Here is a 12,788-nt window from a genome sequence, read left to right as displayed (position 1 = left end):
AGCTTGCTCCACCATCCAATAATATCGTGGCTGTTCTGATCCTGCACCCCTGCTCTTTTTATACTCCTCTCGAGTATCTGCAGTGTCGAGTTCTCGCTATCTGTCCTCTGCTTCCCTTTTTCCTTTATCTTACCCTGTGTGTCTCTTGAGGGATTTTTATCCCCGATCTGACTTTACTCACTCTGTGTTTTAGGAGACTGGTTTAAAATGTTAATTGCTCATCATGGAATCAGAGAAATTTACAGCACGGAAGGAGGCCATTCGGCCCATCGTGTCCGTGCCAGCCGACAAACAGCTCCCCAGCCCAGTCCCACTTTCCAGCTCTCGGTCCATAGCCCTGTAGGTTACGGCACTTCAGGTGCACATCCAAGTACTTTTTTAAATGTGCAGAGTGTTTCTGCATCGATCACCCTTTCAGGCAGTGAGTTCCAGTGACTTCCCCTCAAATCCCCTCTAAACCTTCGACCAATTACTTTAAATCTGTGCCCCCTGGTTGTTGACCCCTCTTCTAAGGGAAACAGGTCCTTCCTGTCCACTCTATCCAGGCCCTTCATAATTTTATACACCTCAATCCTCTCCCCTCAGCATCTTCTGTTCCAAGGAAACAAACCCAGCCTATCCAATCTCTGCTCAGAGCTACAATTCTCCAGTCCCGGCAACATCCTCATAAACCTACTCTGTACCCTCTCCAGTGCAATCACGTCCTTGCTGTAATGTGGTGACGAGAACTGCATGCAGTACTCTAGCTGTGGCCTAACAGTTCAAGAATAACCTCACTGCTCTTGTATTCCAAGCCTCTGTATAATCGATCTGGACAGCAGCCTGCCCTGTCGAGAGGTGATCGTGGGACTGAGCCTTTGTGGAATCGGAGAGGAGGAAGTTCTCTGTTGATCAACATGCAGTCAGCCACAATTCCTCATTCTTTAGGCGGGACTGTGTTAATGTAAGATGGGGTGGATTAGTAAGAGAGTCCATGCCATTACTGGCTTGCAACAAAAGCTATTTACCCAACGTGGGGCTCAAACCCCCAACCCTGAGATTAAGAGTTTTATATTTGACCAAGTGAGCTGGCTGGTCTTGGCAAAGCTATGGATCCTTGTTGTATCTCAAATCTTGTGGGTGGATTAATTATTTAAATAATGGTTGAGTATCTCACAGACTTTAATTATTTTTGCCAACTTGTCATCGGGAACATTCTTCCTGCATCCTCGTGAACCTTGTCTGAACTGCCTACAATGTAAGTATATCGCTCCTTAAATAAGGAGACCAAAACAGGTAGCATTTCTTTCATTGTGCAAAAGAAGATTAAATCCCGTGAAAGCAACATAAAAGTTTAAGGAAAATAATTCACCCGACGTGGGGCTCGAACCCAGGACCGTGAGATTAAGAGCCTCCTGTCCTACCGACTGAGCTAGCCGGGCTTCTCAAAATCACTCCTGTCAATCCCCTTCAGTTACTGGTCAATGGTGATCCCAGGCTTTTGATGGCGGGGGATTCGGCGATGGTAATGCCGGTGATAGCCGGGCCTGCTTCAGTTGCATCTTCCTGTCGCTGATTGCTGCCAGGCGCCTGTTGGCTCCGCCCCGTGGGTTGATCTCGAACTTCAAACCACGAAACAGGTTCTCCTGAATTCCAAGGTGTGTACGGAGATCAACCATCAAAAGCTCTGTCATTAACCACAGGGGGTCCGGCAATTTTCTGATCGCAATGCGCTTTCAGTCCTTGTACTTAAAATTGTGGATGTGTAAATTGGGGAGTTTCATGACTTTGAAAGGAACATTGTTGTTTGGTGCAGTTCCAATCAGAGAAATGTTTGTGAAAGGAACGTTTTGCAGAGAGAGGGATTGAGCGCCTGTTGGCGGAAACATTTTTGAAATGAAATCTTGTGGACGATAAAATGGAACACGAGCAGTCCGGGGTACATTGTCACATGATGCAAGCTATCTCGGATCCGGACCAAAGCTCCCCGTACACCGAGCAGAGGCTCAGGAAAACCCCGGGTAGAGGATATCCCGGTCACTGGGCCTTCCAGCAACACTGAACAAGTGCCCGGTCTGAAACTTTCCAGAGTAATAACTTGGAACGAGAGCATCCAACAGTATCTTGGGATCCCTTGGAACTTCAGGGGATGCGCTCCCTGGTGTTGGAACATGGGAGTGCATGCTTTACAGAGACACAACATCACTCCCCCGCCAAAGTCAAAGTGAAAACTATTTACAAGGTGAGGCGGTCGGGAGCATTTCTTTCCCTGGTGGACCGCCTCGGTACAAATGTCTGTTCTGGTGTTTTGACTGTGCCCTCGCTGAGCAGGCGTGTTGTTGGCCCTGCAGGGCTGCTGGGTGAGTCTGGCCTTGCTGGGCTGTTGGGTGTGATGGGTTCGATTTCCGATCCGTGGTGGTGTCGTTGATCCTTTGGGTGTGTGTTGCGGGTTCGAAAAATGTGGTGTCTGCTGTGGGTTGTTCAGGGCAGTCTGAGAACCGCAGCCTCGTTTGGTCCTGGTGCTTTCTGCAAACTTGTCCATTGTCTAGTTTGAAGACAAACACCCGACTCCCTTCTTTCGCGATCACCGTGCCCGCGATCCACTTGGGACCATGTCCATAGTTTAGCACATACACAGGGTTATTCAGATCAATTTCCCGTGACACAGTGGCGCGACCATCATTTACATTTTGTTGCTGACGCCTGCTCTCTACCTGATCATGCAGGTTGTGGTGGACCAGCAAGAGTCTATATTTAAGTGTCCTTTTCATGAGTAGCTCAGCCGGGGGCACCCCTGTGAGCGAGTGGGGTCTCGTGCTATAGCTGAGCAGTACTCGGGACAGGCGGGTCAGGAGTGAGCCTTCTGTGACTCGTTTGAGGCTCTGTTTGATTGTTTGTACTGCCCGCTCTGGCTGCCCATTGGAGGCTGGTTTAAACGGGGTCGAGGCGATATGTTTGATTCCATTGCGGGTCATGAATTCTTTAAATTTGGCACTGGTGAAACAAGGCCGGTTGTCACTGACCAGTATGTCAGGCAGGCCGTGGGTGGCAAACATGGCCCTCAGGCTTTCAATGGTGGCGGTGGCGGTGCTTCCCGACATTATTTCTCATTCAATCAATTTTGAAAAAGCATCCACCACCACCAGGAACATTTTACCAAGAAATGGGCCTGCATAGTTGACATGGATCCTCGACCCTGGTCTGGAGGGCCAGGACCACAAACTTAGTGGTGCCTCTCTGGACGCGTTGCTCAACTGAGCACATACACTGCATTGCCTTACACAGGACTCTTAGTCAGAGTCGATACTGGGCTAGCACATGTGGTATCTCGCTATCGCTTTCATCATTACTATACCCGGGTGTGTGCTGTGGAGATCCGAGATGAACGTCTCCCTGCCCTTTTTTCGTAGCACTACGCGGTTACCCCACAACAGGCAGTCTGCCTGACTGGACAGCTCGTCCTTTCGCCGCTGGAACGGCTTGATTGGCTCTTCTATTTCAACGGGAATGCTGGCCCAGCTCCCATGCAATACACAGTTTGTTATTAGGGACAGCAGAGGAACTTGGCTGGTCCAAGTCCTAATCTGGCGGGCCGTGACAGGTGATTTATCATTTTCAAATGCTTCCATGACCATCAACAAGTCAGCGGGCTGCGCCACCATCAACAAGTTTGCAGGTTGCGCCATTTCCACCCCCGTGGTGGGCAATGGTAGCCGACAGAGCATCCGCACAGTTCTCAGTGCTTGTCCTGTGGCGGATGGTCTAGTTATACGCTGAGAACGTGAGTGCCCAGCTTTGTATGCGGGCTGAGGCATTAGTATTTATCCCCTTGTTTTCAGCGAACAGGCATGTGAGGGGCATGTGATCGGTTCCCAGCTCAAATTTGAGGCCAAACAGGAACTGATGCATTTTCTTTACCCCGAACACACACGCTAATGACTCTTTCTCAATCATGCTGTAGGCCCTCTCGGCCTTAGACAAGCTCCTGGAAGCATCGGCTACAGGTTGCAACTTCCCGACAATGTTAGCTTGTTGTAATACACACCCGATTCCGTACGACGACGCGTCACATGCTAGCACAAGTCTTTTACACGGGTTATACAATACAAGCAGCTTGTTGGAGCATAAAAGGTTGCTGGCTTTGTCAAAAGCAATTACTTGTTTTTTTTTCCCCATACCCAGTTCTCACCTTTGTGCAATAACACATGTAGGGGCTCTAAAAGGTGCTTAACTCCTGTAGGAAGTTACCAAAATAGTTGGGGAGTCCCAGGAATGACCGCAGCTCCGTGACGTTCTGTGGCCTGGGCGCGTTCATGATAGCCTCTGTCTTGGCGTCTGTGGGCCGAATGCCACCGCCGTGATCTTTCTCCCGAAAATCTCCACTTCTGTTGCCATGAAGATGCATTTCGACCTCTTCAGCCGCAGCCCTACGCGATCTAGTCGCTGGAGGATCTCCTCCAGGTTTTGTATGTGTTCGACGGTGTCCAGACCCATAACCAATATGTCCTCCTGAAAGACCACCGTGTGTGGTACCGACTTGAGTAGGTTCTCCATGTTTCTCTGGAAGATCGCTGCAGACGACCGAATTCCAAATGGGCATCTGTTGTCGCTGAACAGTCCCTTTTGCATGTTGATGCAGGTGAGGCCCTTCAAAGACTCCTCCAGCTCCTGCGTCATGTAGGCCGAAGTCAGCTCAAGCTTGGTGAACGCCTTGCCTCCTGCCAGCGCGCCAAATTGGTCGTCTGTCTTAGGTAGCGGGTATTGGTCCTGTAGCGAGAAACGATTAATAGTTACTTTATAATCGCCGCAAACCCTGACCGTGCCTTCACTTTTGAGTACTGGAACAATCGGGCTGGCCCATTCGCTGAATTCCACTGGGGAGATGATGTCGTCGCGTTTCCGCCTGTCCAGCTCGATTTCCACTCTCTCCTCATCATATGAGGTACCGCTCGCGCCTTGTGGTGAATGGGTCGTGCCTCTGGGACCAAGTGGGAACGCACCATCGCACCGGAAAATTTCCAATGCCTGGCTCAGAAAGGGAAGGAAATTTGTTCAGAAACTGGGTACATAAGGCCTCATCGACATGTGATAGCGTTCGGATGGTATCCCAGTTCCAGCGGATTTTGCCCAGCCAGCTCCTTCCAAGCAGTGTGGGGCCATCGCCCGGGACAATCCAGAGTGGCAGTTCGTGCACCGTGCCCTCGTAGGTGACCTTGACCATGGCGCTGCCCAGGACAGTGATAAGCTCTTTGGTGTACACTCTCAGTTTTGTGTGGATGGGGCTTCGGGCTGGTCTGAATGCGTTGTTGCACCACAGTCTCTCAAACATTTTTTACTCACGATGGACTGGCTAGCGCCAGTGTCCAGTTCCATGGTTACGGGTAAGCCATTCAATTTTACATTTAGCATTATAGTGGACATTTCGTCGAAAATGTGTGCACCCCGTGTACTTCAGCATCTGCCTCCTCTCTCTGAGGCTCGAAATTGCTTTGATCCACCATGGACCGATCTTCCTCTGCCACATGGTGGTTAGCAGGTTTTGCAGAGCTTTCAGCTCATTCGCAAGCTCGTTGGAGATGCCCCATTGTTCCACAGCTCTTGCAAACATACCGTTTGAAGCGGCATGAATAGGCTGAATGGAAGCTTGCACATCACCAACAACGTGTGAATTGCCTTGCACTCATCCTTTGTTGGAGACTCTGAGTCATCTGGGTCACCTGAGGCCTGTTAGCATTTGCAGATTCGTGGGTTCTGCCCTGTACATTTCTGCTCACAAACACAGTTCCAGTTAATTTATGAACATCGCTAGCACTTGAGTGCTGAGAGATTTGTGTTGTTTTATCACTAGTGGAAATAAATACCTCTGTTATCGCAATGGCCTTACTGACGGTCGGTTTCTCTACAGCCAAAAGTTTTCGTAGGATGGTCTCGTGGCCAATGCCCAGTACAAAAAAGTCTCTGAGCATTTGCTTCAGGTAGCCATCGAACTCACATTATCCTACAAGTCGCCTTAGCTTGGCGATGTAGCTCGCCACTTCCTGATCTTCAGTTCACTGGCACGTATAAAACCGATACCTCGCCATAGCACGCTCTCCCTCGGGTTAAGATGGTCCAGAACCAGTGTACACAGCTCCTCATACGACTTATCTGTGGGTTTCACCAGAGCCAGAAGATTCTTCATGAGGCTGTAGGTCTGAGCCCTACAGACTGTGAGGAGGACCCCTCTCCTTTTTTGCAGCACTTCCTTCTCCGTGCAGCTCGTTGGCTACAAAGTACTGGTCTAGCCGTTCGACATAGAATTCCCAGTCCTCACCGTCCGAGAACTTCTCCAGGATGCCCACAGTTTGCTGCATCTTTGTGTTGGATTCGTATCCTCGACGCCAGTTATTTGTTCCTAACACAGATGAGGCTGCACACAGGGACGTTAAAGTAACAGTGACCTCAGTCTTTAATAAGACACTCCAGAGTGAGAAACTGGTCTTAGGGGCCGGCTTAAATGCAGCGCTCCCAAGGGGTGTTGGGATCCCTTGGGACTTCAGGGAATGAGCTCCCTGATGGTGGAACATGGGAGTGCATGCTTTGCAAATACACAACACATTCGTTGCCTCAACTTTGATTTCTGCCAACATCCCTTGTGTTTCACCTTCGCCGCAACTCCGCCACAATCTCTCACCACTCCTCCACCACGATCTCTCACAGTTCGTCCACCACGATCTCTCGGCACTCCTCCGCCACGATCTCTCACCGTTCCACCACCACGATCTCTCGCCGTTCCTCCACCACGACCTCTCACCGTTCCTCCACCACGATCTCTCACCGCTCCTCCACCACGACCTCTCACCGTTCCTCCACACTGATCTTCCCGCTCCTCCGCTGTACCTGGGTCCCGCCGATGTTCCTGCCTGCCCACGCACAAAACAGCGACCTGTGTTTTGATGACGTGCAGCACAGCAGGACTCCAGATGTCCTGGTTAACCTTGCCACTGGACCAAGACCTCGCTCTGTCAAGCCCGTGCGGTGGCTGGTGTCCAACGGTCACACCACGTTAAAAGAATCCACCCACAGGCATCTTCCACCCTTTGATTGGAGTTCAGAACTCGAACATCGGGTCCTTCATTGAAACACCTGTGAACACATGTGGAAGTAAGCCTTCCTCGTTCGAGGACACGCCAATGATGATGATGATGATGATGTGTGGGACCTTACCAAATGTCTGCTGGAAACCATCAGATTAAATCTAGTAAGACCCGTCCCTTTATTCAGTTTTCACTGACCTTGCCTTAGGAAGGCTATATTGGCGTTGGAGGGAGCACTGTGTCGGTTTCCCAGAATGATACCTGGATTCCAAGGTTTAAATTAAGATATGAGATTACACCCACTGGAAATTAGAGGGTCGAGCATTGATTTGATCAAAATTTTCAAAGATAATAAGGGAAGAGATAGAGTAGATAGAGAGAAATGATTCCCGCTGGTTGCGGAGTCCCAGGCTAGGGGCCATAGTCTAAACATTAGAGACAGACGTTTCAGGAGTGAAATTCGGAAACATTCCAACACACACATGGTGGGAGAGGTTTGGAACTCCATTCTGCAAAGGGCAGTTCGTGCTGGGTCAGTTGTTCATTTTACATCGCATTTTGATCAAAGGTATTAAGGAAGATTGTCCAAAGGCGGGAATATGGAGTTTGCTCACAGATCAGCCATGATCTCATTGAATGGCGGAACCGGCTCGAGTGGCTGAATGGCCTCCTCCTGTTCCTGTGTAACAGGCTTGAGCGGCTGAATGGCCTCCTCCTGTTCCTGTGTAACAGGCTCGAGGGCCTGAATGGACCTCCTCCTGTTCCTGTGTAACAGGCTCGAGAGGCTGTATGGGCCTCCACCTGTTCATGTGTAACAGGCACGAGCGGCTGAATAGCCTCCTCCTGTTCCTGTGTAACAGGCTCGAGGTGCTAAATGGGCCTCCTCCTGTTCCTGTGTATCATGCTCGAGGGGCTGAATGGGCCTCCTCCTGTTCCTGTGCAACAGGCTCGAGGGGCTGAATGGGCCTCCTCCTGTAAATGTGTGTAAGGTCTGGGAAACAAAGGGAGGTGATATGAGAAAACATAAACTAAATGGTATTGTGTTAAAAGAGACGCAGAAGGATTGAGTGATTTACACACAGAAATCTTTGAAGCTGGGTAGATAACTTACTCAGTTGTTTAAAAAGAATACAGGGCCCTTGGCTTTATATGAAGTGAAATAGAGGACACCAGCGAGGAAGTTGTACCATACCTTTTCAAACCCGGTTTAGGCCTCAGTTGGAGAACTGTTTACAGTTCTGAGCACCACAATTTAGGAAGGATATCAAGGCATTGGAGAGAACGTAAGAAATATATAAGAAACATTTTCTATTGGTGTTGAAGACACAAACACAGGCATTCATCGAGAATCAACCTGCAGGTGACCACACACAGATTAAAGAGCCAGAGAGACCGACAGAATCGGGAAACACCGGCACATAGACAAGAGATATTGACAAGGACTGAAAGCACTTTGCGATCAGAAAAATGACGGCCCAGCTGTGGTTAATGACACGGCTTTTGATGATTGATCTCCGTACAAGCCTTGAAATTCAGGAGAACCGGTTTCGTGGTTTGAAGCTCGAGATAAAGCTCGAGATAAAGCCACGGGGCGATACCAACAGGCGCCTGGCAGCAATCAGCGACAGGAAGATGCACCTTATGCAGGCCCGGCTAGTTCAGTCGGTAGAGTATTAGACTTTTAATCTCCGGGTCGTGGGTTTGAGCCCCATGTTGGGTGAATTATTGTCCTTAAACATTTATGGCGCTTTCACAGGAAAACATCATTAATGAACCCATAATCTTCTTTTGCACAATGAACGAAATGCGAACTGAGGGAGAGTTGATCATTTGATCATATGTTCTGTGCTCTGTATAAGAACTCAAGAACCAGGAGCAGGAGTCGGCCATTTGGCCCTTCGAGCCTGCCTTCTTTTGCACTGAAACAAATTATTACCGTGTTTTTAAATGAGCAGTGCGAGATATTTATAGGGCACATTTCAATGCTTCACAAAACCATTCTTATCGTTACAGCCACCCAGGATCGATTCCTGGTTTGAGAAGTAACTTTGATATCATTGTTTGCAATTGAAGTGGGGTCATTTTATGAAGTTCGATGGATGTCCCAAAGCACTAGAGTGTGGTGTCCAAACAAATGAGTTTGTAATTAAAAACACTGAATGTCAGGAGTGTGATTTGAACCCATACCTCAAGAGGAGACTGTGACCTGAACACAGCACCTTAGACCGCTTGGCCATCCGGACTGTTAGAAGCTCCCGTTACAAGTTATTACTCTGGAAAGTTTCAGATTGGCACTTGTTCAGTGTTGCTGGAAGGCCCAGTGGCCGGGATATCCTCTCCCCCGTTATTTTCCTGAGCCTGTGCACGGTGTCCGGGGAACTTTGGTCCGGGTCCGAGGTAGCTTGCATCAAGTGACAATGCACCCCGGACTGCTCTTTTTCCATTTTATCGCACGTTAGTTTTTGGTGCAAAAATAATATCTCCAGAGGAGTCAGTGATCTAAACACAGCACCGCGTACTGCTCGGCCATCCTGACTATTCACTGCTGTGTGTGGCCACCTGCAGGTTGATTTTGAACTTTTGAGTCCTGTCACATGCAATAAATGACGGCAGCAGGCGGATCTCTGCCTGACACCGGGGAAACAGTGAACAGACATTGCATTGTGTTCAGGTTTAATCACAGCAATATCCGCAGTCAGGAGCTGAAAAAGACGAAGAGCTGAAAAAACACAAGAAAAAAGCAAAGAAATGTCAGCAATTGTGGTAAACTCTTTAATGTGTTTCCTGCTCGTTTCGTGATGCGGCGCTCACAGAGGGAGCACGGATTCAGAAAATAATTCTTCCATTCAAAATCTTTAAAATAATGACATGCAACTAATTAAACTGTGTGCCGGGGGATGGGGATGAGTGAAGATTATTAGTTTTATTCCCCATTCATTAACCGACAGCGTTGTTTTGTAGAATTCTTACTGAGGGACAGTGGAAACTTCAATAACTGAACTTTAATTATTTAAGGATTTTGAATCATTGATGAAGTTTTCTCCCCTATCTTATTTTACTCACTCTGTATGTTGGAGACTGGTTTAAAATGTTCAGTGCTCATGCGACAAGGAACCTGGGCGACTTTTGTTCAATTTATTTCACAGCAAAAGTGTTCTCCAAAATACAATTTCCACCCGGGCTCGAACCGGGGACCTTTCACGTGTGAGGTGAATATGATAACAAGAACACGACAAAAACACTGTGTCTAAAGCAATCTTAGGAATATAACCAGAGCTTTAATCTATACAGCTGGCCGATACTTCAGGAGCTGGTTTTACGAGAAGAGAATGACGGTGCTATGTTTCGGAAGGCTGTGAGTGTGCCAGGAATTGATCTCGTGTTTCCCAGACTTCATACATAGGAACAGGAGATGGCCATTTAGCAGCGAGTGGTTAGGATCTGGAATGCACGGCTTGAAAGGGCGGTGGAGGCAGACTGAATCTTATCTTTCAGACGGGAGTTGGATAAGTGTCTGAAGGAAAAACAATTGCAGGGCTACGGGGAAAGGGCGGGGAGTGGGACTCGCTGAGGTTCGGCACGGGATCGATGGGCCGAATGGTCTTCCGTGCTGGAACCATTCCATGATTCGATACGTTCGTGGCACATTTCGTAGTGTGGCTGGGAGCACAACATTGCAAAGGGACATGGATTGAGTCGCCAAAACTAGTGGCATCTGATTCAGGAGATTCGCGGGGCATGGAAATTTCGGAGTTTAATGACTTTGAAAGCAACATTTTTGTTTTGTGCCGTTTCGGTCAGAGTTTTTCCATTAAAGGAACATTAAATGAAAAGAGATCGCCCAACGTGGGTCTCGAACCCACGACTCTGAGATTAAGAGTCTCATGCTCTACCGACTGATCTAGCCAGGCTTTCACTCAAAGCAGGTTTTTATCACTCTTTGCAGCCAGCCGCCTGTTGGCTCCGCCCCAGATGTTGAAACTTGCTGTTGAAGAACTGCCAGGATCTTCTTGAATGGTGGACCAGGCTCGTGGGGGCCGAATGGCCAACTCCGGCCCCTAATCCTTACGTGTTTATGTTTACGTCTTTATGCGGAGCTCCTTTAGGGTAAACGAGCCAAAGGAGGACAGCGGAAACGTTATAAGAACACCCTCAAAGCCTCCCTGGTAAAGTGCGACATCACCACTGACACCTGGGAGACCCTGGCCGCAGACCGCCCGATGTGGAGAAAAACCTTCTAAGAGAGCGTTGAGCTCTTTGACTCTAGACGCAAGGAGCATGAATAGACCAAGCACAGGCAGCGGAAGGAGCACGCGGCAAACCAGTCCCACCGACCCCTTCCCTCGACGTATGTCTGTCCCACCTGTAACAGGGTCTGTGGCTCTCGTATCGGAATGTTCAGCCATCAAAGGACTCACATTGGGATGGAAGCAAGTCCTCCTCGATCCCGAGAGACTGCCTCTTATGGTGTCTATGATTTGCGGTACACTGCGGAAACATCTCCACTTTCAGCACCAGATTACCAGAATTAAACCCAATGGGATCGGGAGAAAAGTTCCTCATATGCTCAGAGCAAAATATATCATATGACAATAGAATTCTATATATTAATTAATGATGTTTAAATCAATGCTTCTTTTTTTTTTACACAGGAGATGAATAAAGATGTGTAAAATAGATGATCTATTTTATTATAAGGTTTTGAATTAAAAGTACAATTTCCCTGACCGGGAATCGAACCCGTGCCGTGGTGTTGAAAGCACTAAATCCTAACCACTAGACCATCAGGGAACCTGGTTTGGATAGAGTTGCAGTGTTTGTGTCGAGGTTCACATCGAGCAGATCCGTAACACAGGACTCTGTGCTCTCCGGGCTGTTCCCAGCGACACACACCGAGACAGACATCACCTGCTGCTGGAGTGCCATCAACTCAGTCAAAGATGCTCTTTGGTCTTGCCGAAACTTTCTGGTCTTCCAGAGCAAGGAGATGTCCACGTCTGCGTGTTGCAGACTGGCGCAATCCAAGATCCAGGATTACGTGCTGAGGGACACACTTAAAATTGGTGTAGTTGCCGCAAAGGCAGGGTGGGGAAGGGCCACAGTTTAAAGCCCTTCTGAAACGGTAAACCCCGGGGCAGGAATCAGAATAAAACTCCGCTCGGGCCGTACTTGTAACTTCTCTATTGTGTACATGGAGCACCATGATCTGTAAACACCGATGTAGTGCCATGTACAATGTCAGGTCTGTTTCGTGATGCACGTTGAAAAAATGTTTAATGTTCCGTCACCCATTCCATGTACTGTATAGTGACACGAGTGATGTAATTTGTTGAATGTACTACAAGGTATCCCGTATTGTACCGAATTGTACTGGAACTGAAAAGCAAGGGAATACATCGACCAGAAATGCCGTCAGCACCCAAATGTAGTGCATGGGATTACTGACCGCAGCTAAATGTACTGAACTGCTTTTGAATGTACTGTACAAATTTTTATCAGAATAAAGTATTTTTTTAAATAAAAAAAAAATCTCTGCCTGACACCTTGGAAACAGTGAGACAGACCTTGGAGCAAGAGTCTGGTTATTGCCAAACAGCAAAGGAAATATTAATTCTGGAAGAACAATATCCAACAGAACAGTGACCACGACGTGATTTGAACACGCAATCTTCGCAGCTGGAGTTAGCCACACTACCGTTGCACCATGAGACCTACATAGTGAGCAGGAGATGT

The 12,788-nt window shown here is 48.3% G+C and overlaps 2 non-coding genes across 2 annotated transcripts; both read right to left on the bottom strand.

The window, feature by feature from the left end:
• Nucleotides 1–10,893: 10,893 nt before the first annotated feature.
• On the bottom strand, nt 10,894–10,966 carry trnak-cuu (transfer RNA lysine (anticodon CUU)). The gene has a single exon. It is a non-coding gene; the product is annotated as a tRNA-Lys (tRNA).
• Nucleotides 10,967–11,774: 808 nt separating this feature from the next.
• trnae-uuc (transfer RNA glutamic acid (anticodon UUC)) lies at nt 11,775–11,846 on the bottom strand. The gene has a single exon. It is a non-coding gene; the product is annotated as a tRNA-Glu (tRNA).
• Between the last annotated feature and the right edge of the window lie 942 nt (nt 11,847–12,788).

The sequence above is a fragment of the Pristiophorus japonicus genome, chromosome 33 (assembly GCF_044704955.1).
Source record: "Pristiophorus japonicus isolate sPriJap1 chromosome 33, sPriJap1.hap1, whole genome shotgun sequence".
Classification (NCBI taxonomy): domain Eukaryota; kingdom Metazoa; phylum Chordata; class Chondrichthyes; family Pristiophoridae; genus Pristiophorus; species Pristiophorus japonicus.
The sequence above is the reverse complement of the archived record's forward strand: the minus strand, read 5'-3'. Positions and strand labels throughout refer to the sequence as shown.